The sequence below is a fragment of the Prionailurus bengalensis genome, chromosome D2, assembly GCF_016509475.1.
Source record: "Prionailurus bengalensis isolate Pbe53 chromosome D2, Fcat_Pben_1.1_paternal_pri, whole genome shotgun sequence".
Lineage (NCBI taxonomy): Eukaryota > Metazoa > Chordata > Mammalia > Carnivora > Felidae > Prionailurus > Prionailurus bengalensis.
Window position 1 is genome coordinate 7600218 of NC_057351.1, and position 11934 is coordinate 7612151.

General features: G+C 43.3%; 1 protein-coding gene across 3 annotated transcripts in view; it reads right to left on the reverse strand.

Annotated features, from left to right (window-relative positions):
• RNLS (renalase, FAD dependent amine oxidase) overlaps positions 1-11934 on the reverse strand; it is a 330346-nt gene that overhangs the window by 54857 nt on the left and 263555 nt on the right. The window lies entirely within an intron of this gene.

The window sequence follows — 11934 nt, forward strand, 5'->3', positions numbered from 1 at the left end:
TGGTCAGCTCAGCAGGTTCTTGGGTTCCCAGAGCCCCGGGGAGGATTTCTCAAGCTCATTTCATGAGGGTTTTTGCACCCCATCCTGTTTCGTTCTGATTTCGGACGACTGCTGTCTCTCCTCTGGGTCGGACAAACAGGGCTTGCATCTGATTTTGATCTGACGTGAGGGGCCTGAATCAAATACCCGGCACCGTGGCCCGGGAAATTGGTCGCACGCATTATGCCCTCTGTTCTTGTTGCATCGAGAAGCATCCCAGCCAATGGAAACGTTCGGTCCCTTTCTGTCCGACGCTCCACCTCTGCCCCAGGGTGCTGGGACAGAGATGTGCTGAGCAGGGCGGTGTCCATCACAGGAAATGACAGCACACTGGCTGGAGACGCAGCCACCTGTGGGACAGGATAGCTCCCAGCCCTGCCATAAGACCGGGCAGTGCACAGTGATGGGGGTGTGCCCCGGGGAGTCACATTCCCTCAACAGCCTGCCCCTTCTCAGGGCGGTCGACGCGTCCCAGCCTCTCAGCCCGTCCAGGTCTGGACAAAGGGAGAGCTGCGGGGACGGGGGCAACGGAGGACAAGGGCAGGGATATATTTCACGGGCCATAGTTTATGGCAGTGCTTTCCTATACGAAACCTGGTCCACATGGTGACCGAGGGCACTGAAGCCAACGCATTACGCAATAATGGCCACTCTTCACCATGTGTCAGCATTCTTGATCTTTTTTTTCTCTTTCTGTTATTTTAATTAAAAAAAAAAAAACCTTTTTGGCTCATGAAATTGCAATTGCGAACCACTTCTGAAACAAAGCCCATATTTTGAAAAGCAACACTGCCTTAGTGTATGTGGAACCTTCCTGTGATCCGGGTCCCTGGGCCCTTCTCCAGGGATTCTAATTCCGTCTCAGGGCCCCAAATCTGCATTTTGTGTTAGCCTAGCTCAAATAGGACGGTGGTGAGGGCAGGAAATGGCTCTGATCTCCCATCTTTCCCAAGTGTTCTGAATGGAGAGCCCGGTACAGAATAGACCCTTGACTGATGTTGGTTGAATAAGAGAGCGATGGAAAAGCAGGCGTGGCCTGGTGATTTCGATCCATGTCCTAGAGGTCACTACTGTGTTCGATATGTCTCCTAATCCTCTTCTTTGTGGGGTCGCATTTTATTGGACCATAATTTCAAGCTTACAGAAACGAGGCGAAAAGAGGACAAAGGTGTCCATGTATCTTCCACCTAATTTTCTAGTTTAGCCACTTTTCTTTTCCTTCACCCTCCCTTTGATCTGTCCGTCTAGCTATCTTTCACCTGTCCGTCAATCATCCATCACGTATCAGTGTAGCTATGCATCTATCAACCCATCTACGCACCTATCATCTATCTGCTTATCTACTGTTTTTTTCTTCCAAACGGTCTGAGAGTTCATGGTGAACAAAATGCCCCTTAATTGCTAAATATTCACTATGTACTATCTAAGAACAAGGACATTTTCTCATGCAGGTTACAGTGTGAGGGCCCCTAGACCGGAGGCTTCATGCCTTATAACTGGAGAGTGGGCAATGCTGATCTTCAGGTGACTTCAGCCTCCCTCCCAACCCCCTCCAGCACAGCCCCCCCCCATTGTATCTGTATTAGTGCCTTGGATTTTATAATGTAAACAGTCAGATGATCTCTAGACTTCTGAGCCTCAGAATTGCTTTGAGATCCCACGTGGAAGCAGCCTTACGTCTTCTAATCTGGGGATTCTCAAGTGCAGAAATTCTCTGACTGCCCTTGAACGCCCTGGGGAAATTCAAAGCAAATGCAAATTTCCAGACCTCAGCCCTGAGAGCTCCAGTTCAGATGGATGGAGGTTTGTGCCCCAGGAAGCTGCATTCTACCCCCCCCCCCCGCCCCCTCCTTTGTAAAAAAATAATTAAATAAAAGAATGAAGATCGAAATGTCTTCTGGTCTGAATGTTACCTATTTTGGACTTTGTCTCTTAGCAGCGTATCATAAGAATTATTCCAGGTAGGCACATTTTCAAGTGACTGCATTAAATGCCACTGCTTTGATCTATTGGAATTTATTAAGTCACTTCCAATCAGTGTTCACTTGGGTTGTTTCCAGCTTTTCACTATTATAAGTAATGCTGGAAATACACATATTGCCAACAAATCAATGTCTACATCCCTGATTATTCCTTGAAGCCAGATTCTTAGAAGCATGATTATTGAGTCAAAAAACATGCTTAAGAAACCGCATTTGATACATGCTTCCAGCTCACTTTGTGGAGAGGCTGTGACAATTTTAACTTCTGTTAGTTTTGATCTCCTTTTAGAATTTAGTAATTTTTAAAAAGATGCCACTTTGCATTTCACTGCGGTTTTTAACCTGCATGCTTTTGTTTACCCATGAAGCAGAACATGATTTTATATGTGGGTATATATGTGTGTGTGTGTGTGTATACACACACGTATATATACACATATATTTGCATATAAAGTATTTACACACACGTACATTTATATATATGTATATATAGACGTGTATATATTTTTATCACTTACTAGGCAAAACATAGTTATATATATTTATATGTGTGTGTATTTTGTTCCTCTTTTTTTTTTTTTGGCCATTTTTGTGAAATCGGCTATTAAGTAGAAAAGAACTATAATGAGCCTATTTTTCTGCTGTAGAGAGATGGTGTCATTCTCATAGATTTGTAAATATCTTTCTCCCCCTTTTATAAGCAATATCCATTCTTTTCTTTCCTTTTTAAAAGACTTGTGGTAAGATACACACACCATAAGAGTGACCGTTTTTAAGAGTACAGTTCTGGGGCACTCAGCACCCTCAGGCTGCACTGAAGCCACCACTGACGCCTACCTTTTGTGCTTCTCCGTCTCCCTAAAGAAACCTCTGTACTGTTCAACCTCAGCCCCCATTCCTTCCTCCCCGCCTTCTGCTGTCTGTCTCTGTGAATCTGACTCCGCTAGAAACCTCAGCTAAGTGGGAGCCTGTATATTTCACGACTGTCTTAAGTCACTTAGCATAATATCTTCAAGTTTGCACCCATGTTGTAGCGTCGGTCGGCGCCCCCTTCCCTTTTGAGACTTCATGATGTCCCGCTGTATGAATACACCACGTTCTGTTCATTCATGCCTTCATCCATCGACGGAAGCCAGTGGCTTCCACCTTTGGGCTATTGTGACTAAGGCTACCATGAACCCGAGTGTAGGCCTGGCTATTCCAGTCCCCGCTTTCACTTCTGGGCATATGCCCGGAAGACGGATTGCTGGGCCATGTGGTAAAATTCCATGTTGAAATTTTTGAGGACCCACCATGCCGTTTCCCACAGTGGCCGCGCCATCTGACATTCCCACGAGCAGGGCGGGAGGGTTCCAATTTCTCCGCATCCTCGCCACCACCTGTTGGTTTCGGTTACGGTTTGCTTTTGTTTGTTTGTTTGTTGTTGATAATAGCCATCTAGTGGTTGTGAAGGGGTATCTCATTGTGCTCATTTTCTGTTTTAATCAAATGAAAGATGACAGCTTGCCCTGATTTCCAGCAGCCGAATGGGAAATTCATTCTGTCATTTGGTGGGGGGTTGCAAAGGTTGCTCTCCCTGCTTTCCAGAATCAGGCCAGCGCTTGGTGCTAGGAAATTAGAGGAATGGTCTCTAACTCAACATCACCGCAATGCCCTGACGGCTCCCTGCCTACCCTTAGGGGCTCTTTGCTTCCAGGGAACATGTGTGGGCAGGGTTCTGGCTCTATAGGTGGTCTTACTATCTCTTTGAAGACCTACCACCAAGTAGGTTTCCCAATCTCACCCCCAAGCTGGACCCACCTATTTTAATTATGGGAAAATTCATCAATTGGCTTTAAGGTACTCCAGATAATGTTTCTCCTTTATTAATTCTCAAATTGTTATTTCAAAGAGATTACGGAAAAATAAAGCCTATTCCCTGGAACTCACAACTCAGTTTCGATACAGTTTAACATTATGCCTTGTAAAAAACGTTTATGCTATGCAAAAGAGACACATGCAAAGATAGTTATTACAATGTTTGCAGTAGTGCAAATTTATTTATTCATTTTTTTAATGTTTATTCATTTTTGAGAGACGGAGCACGAGTGGGGTAGAGGCAGAGAGAAAGAGAGAGGAAGACACACAATCTGAAACAGGTTCCAGGCTTCGAGCTGTCAGCACAGAGCCTGATGTGGGGCTCGAACTCACAGACCACTCCAAGATCATGACCCGAGATGAGAGGTCGGACCATGAGAGGCTTAACCAACTGAGCCACCCAGGCACCCCTGTTATAGTACCAATTTAAAGCAACTCAATGTCCATCTGTGGGGAAATGGATAAACAAACTCACATATTCATAAAATGGAAGACCGTAAGGTAGTGAAAGTGGCTGAAATAAATGTACGCAAACCAACAGAGAAAAATATTAAAAATATAACACAGAGGGGCACAAATTTCTAAATGACTATATACAATATGCTGTGATTTAAAAACTAAAGGAACGTTACCAGATTTTTATGAATACATAAAGTCAAAATATAAATATATGGGAGTGTGTAAATAATTTTTAAAACAAAATAAATAATAAATAAGATAATAAAAATTTAAATTATGGGAATAGTTTCCTTGTGACCGGAGACACTAGGTAGGAACAGAGAGATGGGACTTCTGTTTAATTTGTATTTCTTAAAAAAAAAAAAAAAAAGAAAATGCCAAAAATTTAACCTTGGGTAAGAAGTTTATTTTATATTAAAGATATTATACTTTTACTGTAAGTCATTTTAAAGTATACTTTTAATAAATGTCCCATAAACTTTTAGTCTTTTTTTTCTGACAGTTTTAAATATTTGTCTATATTTTCCTCTTTTTTTTTAATTTAGGGAGGATGCGTATTTGTTTATCTTTATCCATTTAATCCATCTGGAAATTATTGTAATGCAATGCATATCCAATGAGGATACAATCACATTTGATTTCTCTTTTTTCCCTTCCTTCCTCCCTCCCTCTCTTCCCTCTCCCCCCCCTTTCTGTTTCGTTCTGTTCTTCCTCTTTCTTTCTACGAAATAGCTAGCCAATTTCCCTCAAATCATTTGTTAAATTATTCTTCCTTTCTCATTGGTTTTGATTGCTTCCTTTATCACATTGAGTGCTATTATAGCATTAATTTCATTGATTTGTGTCATTTCTAGAACCAATGGTAAACTTCTTTATTTAATTTTACACTATGTCTTAATATCAGCTGATAAGTCCCATATTTATGACCTTCTGGCTCATAAACTATTATTTTCACCTGTTAATTTTTCTAGATGAACTTCAGAATTATTTTTTCATGTTAAGAAATTCCATTGTGATTATGTGGAATTCATAAATTAATGAGAGGAAAATGAAAAAAAATAACATCCACTCTTCCCCTTCATGGACATGACATATCTTCCTACTTATTTAAATCTTTAAAAATATTTGGTCAAATTTTGAGAACGTTTCCTCGTATAAATTCTAAACATATCTTGTTAGAGATATTCCTTTGTATTCTATGCTTTTATAACATCTTTATTTTTATATGTTTATTTAAAAAAATTTTTTTTTAATTTTTTTTTTCAACGTTTATTTATTTTTGGGACAGAGAGAGACAGAGCATGAACGGGGGAGGGGCAGAGAGAGAGGGAGACACAGAATCGGAAACAGGCTCCAGGCTCTGAGCCATCAGCCCAGAGCCTGACGCGGGACTCGAACTCATGGACCGCGAGATCATGACCTGGCTGAAGTCGGACGCTCAACCGACTGCGCCACCCAGGCGCCCCTAAAAATTTTTTAAGTTTATTTATTTTGACAGAGAGAGCGCACATGTATAGCATGGAGAGGGGCAGAGAGAGAGAATCCCATGTAGGCTCCATGTTGTCAGCACAGAGCCTGACGTGGGGCTTGAACCCATGGACTGAACCATGAGATCATGACTTGAGCTGAAATCAAGAGTTGGATACTTAACCGACTGACCTCCCCCGCCCAGGAACCCCGACATTTTAATTTTTTTAATGTTTATTTCTTTTTGAGAGAGAGACAGCATGTGAATAGGGGGCGAGGCAGACAGACAGGGAGACAGGATCTGAAGTGTGCTCCGTGCTGACAGCAGAGAGTCTGATGCGGGGCTCGAACTCACAAACCATGAGATCATGACCTGAGCTGAAGCCAGACGCTTAATCAATTGAGCCACCCAGGCGCCCCTCTACGTTTTTTCGTTAATAAAAATATGTACAAGATACATTTGCCTTAATTATTATGGCATATAGAAAGTTACTGATCTTTGAATATTTATACTTCAGCCTCTCTAGCCACTTTCCATTAATTTCAGAAGTTAGTTCGCCTGAGTTTTCCAGGAGTATGATCATATTGATGGCACTCATAACCATTTTCCTTTCTTTCCTTATGTTTACACTTCTTTAAATATGTTCCATGCCTTAATGCATACCCTAGGAATTTCAAGATACTGATGCAAGGATCTTTTACTTCTTTCCAATTTAATGTAAATGATTCTAGTGATTTGTTCTTAATTGTGATGTTTGTTATGGCTTTAAAATAGTCTTTATTCCTTTAAGGTAGCATGCCCCTTTTCTGAGTTTATCATAAGGTTTTACCAGTAATATATGTTAAGTTTATGACATGATTTTTCAGCATCTACTGAAGTAATTATAAAGTTTTTATTATTGCAACTATTAATACAGATTATTGCATGAATGGATTTTCTAATTACAGGCACATTCTGTTAGATCTTTTCTATACCATAGAGCTAATCTGTCAGAATGCTATTCATCCAGGATGGTCACTTTTCTCAACAGAGTGACACTTGCCAATTTTTTTTTTTCTCCATAATGGTCTCTGTATCATTAACATTTTGTTTTCTGACAAGCTTTTGGTTTGCAGCAAACGGTTTGATTGTCGTCCAAAGGGTAAATAAACATGACTCATTGTAATGGTTAAAATACATTGTGCGAGTTTGAGGTTGGTGACTGTCTTACAGAAGTGAGTAGTACAATAGGTCTGACTCTTAACACCTTTAAATCAATTCCAGTAAAAGAAGACCGAGGAAATGAACATGGAAGCCAATAAATCTTCATTGCACCATGGCAGAATTTGCTGCTACGGGTGCTTTACTTATTATTTGCACGGGGAAAGTATCACTTCTCCTGCTGTGGCACACGTTGTCCTCACACAAATGTGCTAACTACACAGGCCATTGTCCGTTACATGGACCACTGTTAAGTGTTGTACTTCTAGAATAGTTTCTCTTGGGTTTCTTAGGATGGAGTGCTCCTTTTCACTTAAACATTTTCTTCTTTTAATCTTTGAATTATTCAACAAAAATGTATTCAGGGTCTACTCTGTGCCCTATTGTGTGCTGGGTCCGGGGGAAACATTTTAGAAACTTTAGACATGATCCCTCTGGTTACAGAACTCGCTTACATATCCGTAAGTAAGATTCAAAGTGTTTTTCATGCTCGTTATTTGTACCTTGTCAGAGTTCATCAATTGTTACTTTTCTGTGTCTTTTGTTACATGTTTTAAGTACATAATACAGCTTAATTGTTGATGGTTTGAATGTTCTAGAACTAGTCATTCAGTATGTGCCAGGTAGGATTCTGGATACTGGAGATTCCAAAGTGAAGGAAAAAAGACAAAAATCTTTGTCCCCATGGAGGCTACTCTATTCTAATGAAATCCCAATTATGCCATCAGCACAGAGCCTGATGTGGGGCTTGAACCCACAAACCGTGAGATCATGACCTGGGCTGAAATCCAGAGTTAGACGCTTAACCGACCGAGCCACCCAAGTGCCCTGCTGTGTCCTTGTACGTCAGGCTCTGCTTTTGTGGCTCCCGTAGTTTGAGTGGCAAGTGGATGCAGAAGGAGTTAAGTACGCATGTGATCAGGATCACAAAGATGGGAAGATAAGATTGGCTCAAGGAAAACAGGATGCCATGTACGTTAATGAGCACAGGAAAAAGCCATAGTAGCATTTATTCATCCATTCACTCAAGAGTCAACAAAAATTTCTGAGCTAAAATGACTCTGAGCCCATATGTACAGTGGCAACTTAAATACGGTCCCTTGTGAGTTTCCATAAACACTGACGTGGCTTTCTAGCCGGGTCTAAAGTGTCTATACAACCTACAAATGCAGTGGTGTTTATGAGAGAAGATTGTCTTCCTACGTCATATTTCACTAACGATAATAGTAATACTAACAGCTAAAATTTATCGAGCATTTTCTACGTGCAGGGCATATGCTAAACCCTTTACGTGTATATTCTGTAATCCTCAAGAACCCTAAAGTAGGTAAAATTAATATCTCCATTTGAGCGATGAACATCCTGAGGCTTAGACGCCTGAGAAACGGGTCCAAGGTCACAGCGAGTAGGTGGTGGGTTTGAGACGGCATGGATCCACCACAATGTCATGGAATGAGCTTCAGTTTTAAACGAAGGTCAGGGACAGGAAATGAATCCGCATACTTCGCCAAACATGTTAAGAATGTGAAATAACTCTCTCCCGGTTTTCACAGTGTTTCCGAGTAAATAATCTTCAGCAGAATCCACCCCAAGCATGCAATTCTTTGCATGCAACATACATAGTCACAAAGGACAAGACATTGTTCACTGCAGAGAACGCTCCCACATTTCGCACCTGCCCTACTGCTGGTAATGACCTATCCTGGTTTCTTGTCAAGGACCGCATCTGAGCAAAACACCCTTTCCCCAAGCAACAGGTGTCTGCATACCCACTGGAGCAGAACAAGAGAAGGTGGCCCATAGCTGGTCTCAGGTAGACACTGCCATTCTGCTACACGAAGGTTTGAAGAAAGGTTTGACGCTTTGAAGCTTCCGTGTTTCGTCGGGTCTCCTGTCAACACACATGCTCGCCTCACCATCCGCTCTCCCAAATGTGCTACATAAATGCAGACAGAACTGGCTTTCACCCGAGCCTGGGGGCACCGGGAGGATCTGCCTGTCCTCTCCCTCCCCGTCTCTTTCATCATTGCCATTATCATTTATTAAGCACTTACTGTGTGTCCAGCACGCTGCTAAGGTTTTATCTGCATTCATGCCTCACAGCAATCCTATGAAGTAGCTACCTTTAACTCATTTCTCAGATGATAAAGCAGGCTGCGAGGTGGCTGAACTGCCTCAAGGTCACAATGAGGAGCAAAGTCTGGATTAAAACACGAATCTATTTAACCCCGGAGGATGTGCTCTTAACTGCAAAGCTACACTGCTTGCCTTAAAGGATTTACAATAGGGTGTAAGATCAAGGAACAATGGACCAGATGTGTGGATCTAAGATAAGCCTGTATTTACATAAAGTGATAGGGCTGAGATTTAGAGGTTCTTAATCTGGGGTCCATAGACCTCTGTGTGGTTAAAAATAGACTGTGGCGGCCTCGTAACCCTCTAGAACAGGAGGCAGCGATCTTTTCCTTTTTTCTTAAAGGACCAGATAGTAACTATTTTAGGCTTTGCAGGCCATATGGTGTCTGTCGCAAACAATCATCTCTACTGTTGTAGTGCAAAGACAGCCACAGACAATATACAAACGAACTGGCCAGGCTGTGTTCCGATAAAACTTTATTTACAAAGATAGGCAGCTAGCCAGCAGGCTCTAAAATGGTGTGTGAGTTCTATGTATATACGTGCATTTTTGCTGTCCTTAGAAGATCCGAAGTTTTCCGTAGCTTCTCACGACGATTCGAAATCCAAGACAGCCAGGAACTTGTCTAAATGGTCTCCAAGCCCCTCCGAACTGAGACATTCCAGCATTCTATGGATTCTGCATGTGTTTTAAATTAACATTCTCTTAAAGATTCTTTCTCCCTAACAGCCTCATTTGATGCATTCTGCTGTGAACTCTTAAGCGGATTATAATCCCCCGCCCGTCGTTGAGAAAGAAACGAAGGACGTACTGCCATTTCAACTTCCCTGGCTTTCCTGGCCAGATGGTAGCGGCTGGAACACGAATACACTCCCGACTGGAAAACAGCAGCTCGGTCCCGCACCAGCTAGTTTGACGTTTGCTCAGCCTTTTTCTTCTTCTTCCCAGAGATCACATTCTGTGTCCCACTGAGCCTTCACCACCGAAAGCACTCACTTGTCTTGACCGTATTGATAACGCAGTTTGGACTCATGCAGTCAGCCAGGTCGGCCCAGGTATGGTGTGGAGGGAGAGACGCCGTCCGATGCGTTTCACTGACACATCTCTGCGTCTGTTCAGAGACCGTCCCCCTCCCAAGAAAACTTGGTTCTTCCTCTTAGGGTTCCCCAGCTCCGCGAGCTGCAGCATCTTATTAACCGCCTGCAATGACACCCACGGGTACCTTTACCCTGCCTGCCGCTCTGTGGGACTTGTGTGCCCCTAACTGGGATCTTTGGGTGGACCTCGCTGATTATGTTCCATTTTTGTCCAGAGTCTGGTACCCTGCTTGGCATATCTGTTCTAGCTTTTTAGCACCAAGATCCCTGAGAGCTACAGCCAGTTTTAAACGCTTGCATTACCTCTGAAAATCAAAACAGTGATTGTCCCATCAACTCGAATAAGAAGCCAGATTGCTTTAAATTTGAGGGAGGAAAAAGGAGACACGTTCAAACAGGGAATCACAAATTTGCACTTATATTGCAGGTTTCTGAGCACGGCGCAAGAAGGGGAGAAAGGACAGAGGGCTGGAGGATGACGAACGTCGAGGCCGACAGGGGTCTGCACGCTGCTCCCCGAGCGCGCCTGCGCCCGAACTCGGCGTCGCCAGCGCGCGGCGATTTCTCATCGCGAGCGACCCCCGAAGAAGGAAATAAGCCCGCAAATGAAAATAAGGGGAACATCAGTCACTCAGCCGGGACTCGCGGAGACTTTATTCCAGGCTAGACGCGTGTATATATCACGTCGGCGTTAGTGCGAGCGCTCTGCAATGAAACCTAAGAGCGCCACGTGGTGTGGCTTGTCCCTCCAACTCGTGTTTCAGCTCGGCCTTCTGGTCGCTGTCGCCGGCCAGCAGCGTGGTGCCCCGTAAACAGAAATGGGTCGCGGGCGCGTGGGTTGCTCGTGTCCTGGCAGGTCATTATGTGACCTTGGCTGGCCAAGCCCTGTGCCTTAGTTTCCTGATTTGTCACGTGTAAGAATTCCCTGCTCTGCATACTGCAGAGGGGCGTTAGGGGGGCTGGAGTGTATATATATATATATATATATATATATATACTTGCACTTGGATGAGTATAAAACACCAGATAAATGTGAAATTGACCTTGTTCTTTTTGCTTAACAAGGTAGTGGGTAGGCGGGGGGTGCGGATGATGGCATTTTGCACAGAAGGCTTAGTGACTCAATGAAGTGTTCCCCCCCCCCCCCCCAGTAATATCTGGTCTGGGATTATTACCGCGTTCTCGGTGTTTCTAGACATCCTTCTCCCCTTCAGAAATGCCAGAGGTGAAAAATACTATTCCACTGCTATAATTTGTCACCCTGGCTGCCTGAGCAAGAAAGACCTGCATAGACGGTTTAGTAATTAAGCTTTTCAACACAGCATCATAAAGTTTTATTCTGGCGGAGGCTATATTTATCAGCTAACAAGTATTAAATCACCCCACTGCTCGAGCCGTTTCTCACTTAAATTCGCTCCTTTCAAAACAGAGCGGCTCTCCGTGGCTGTCTTGATTTAATAAACGTTCTTGTTTGGAAATACCGTGGTGCTGTGTGGTCCTATGGGGCTGACAGACACACGCCCCCGTCACCTCTCCCAATACTGCTGACTCCTATTTCCCCGGGGGGGGGGCATACTGGACACCCCAGCGCTGGGTCATTCAGGGCATCTTGGCCCTCTGAGTTTTGTGGCCCTCTGGGATGGCTTCCAGATTTTTTCTCTAACCATTTTAATTTCTGCAGGGAAAGAGGTGAAT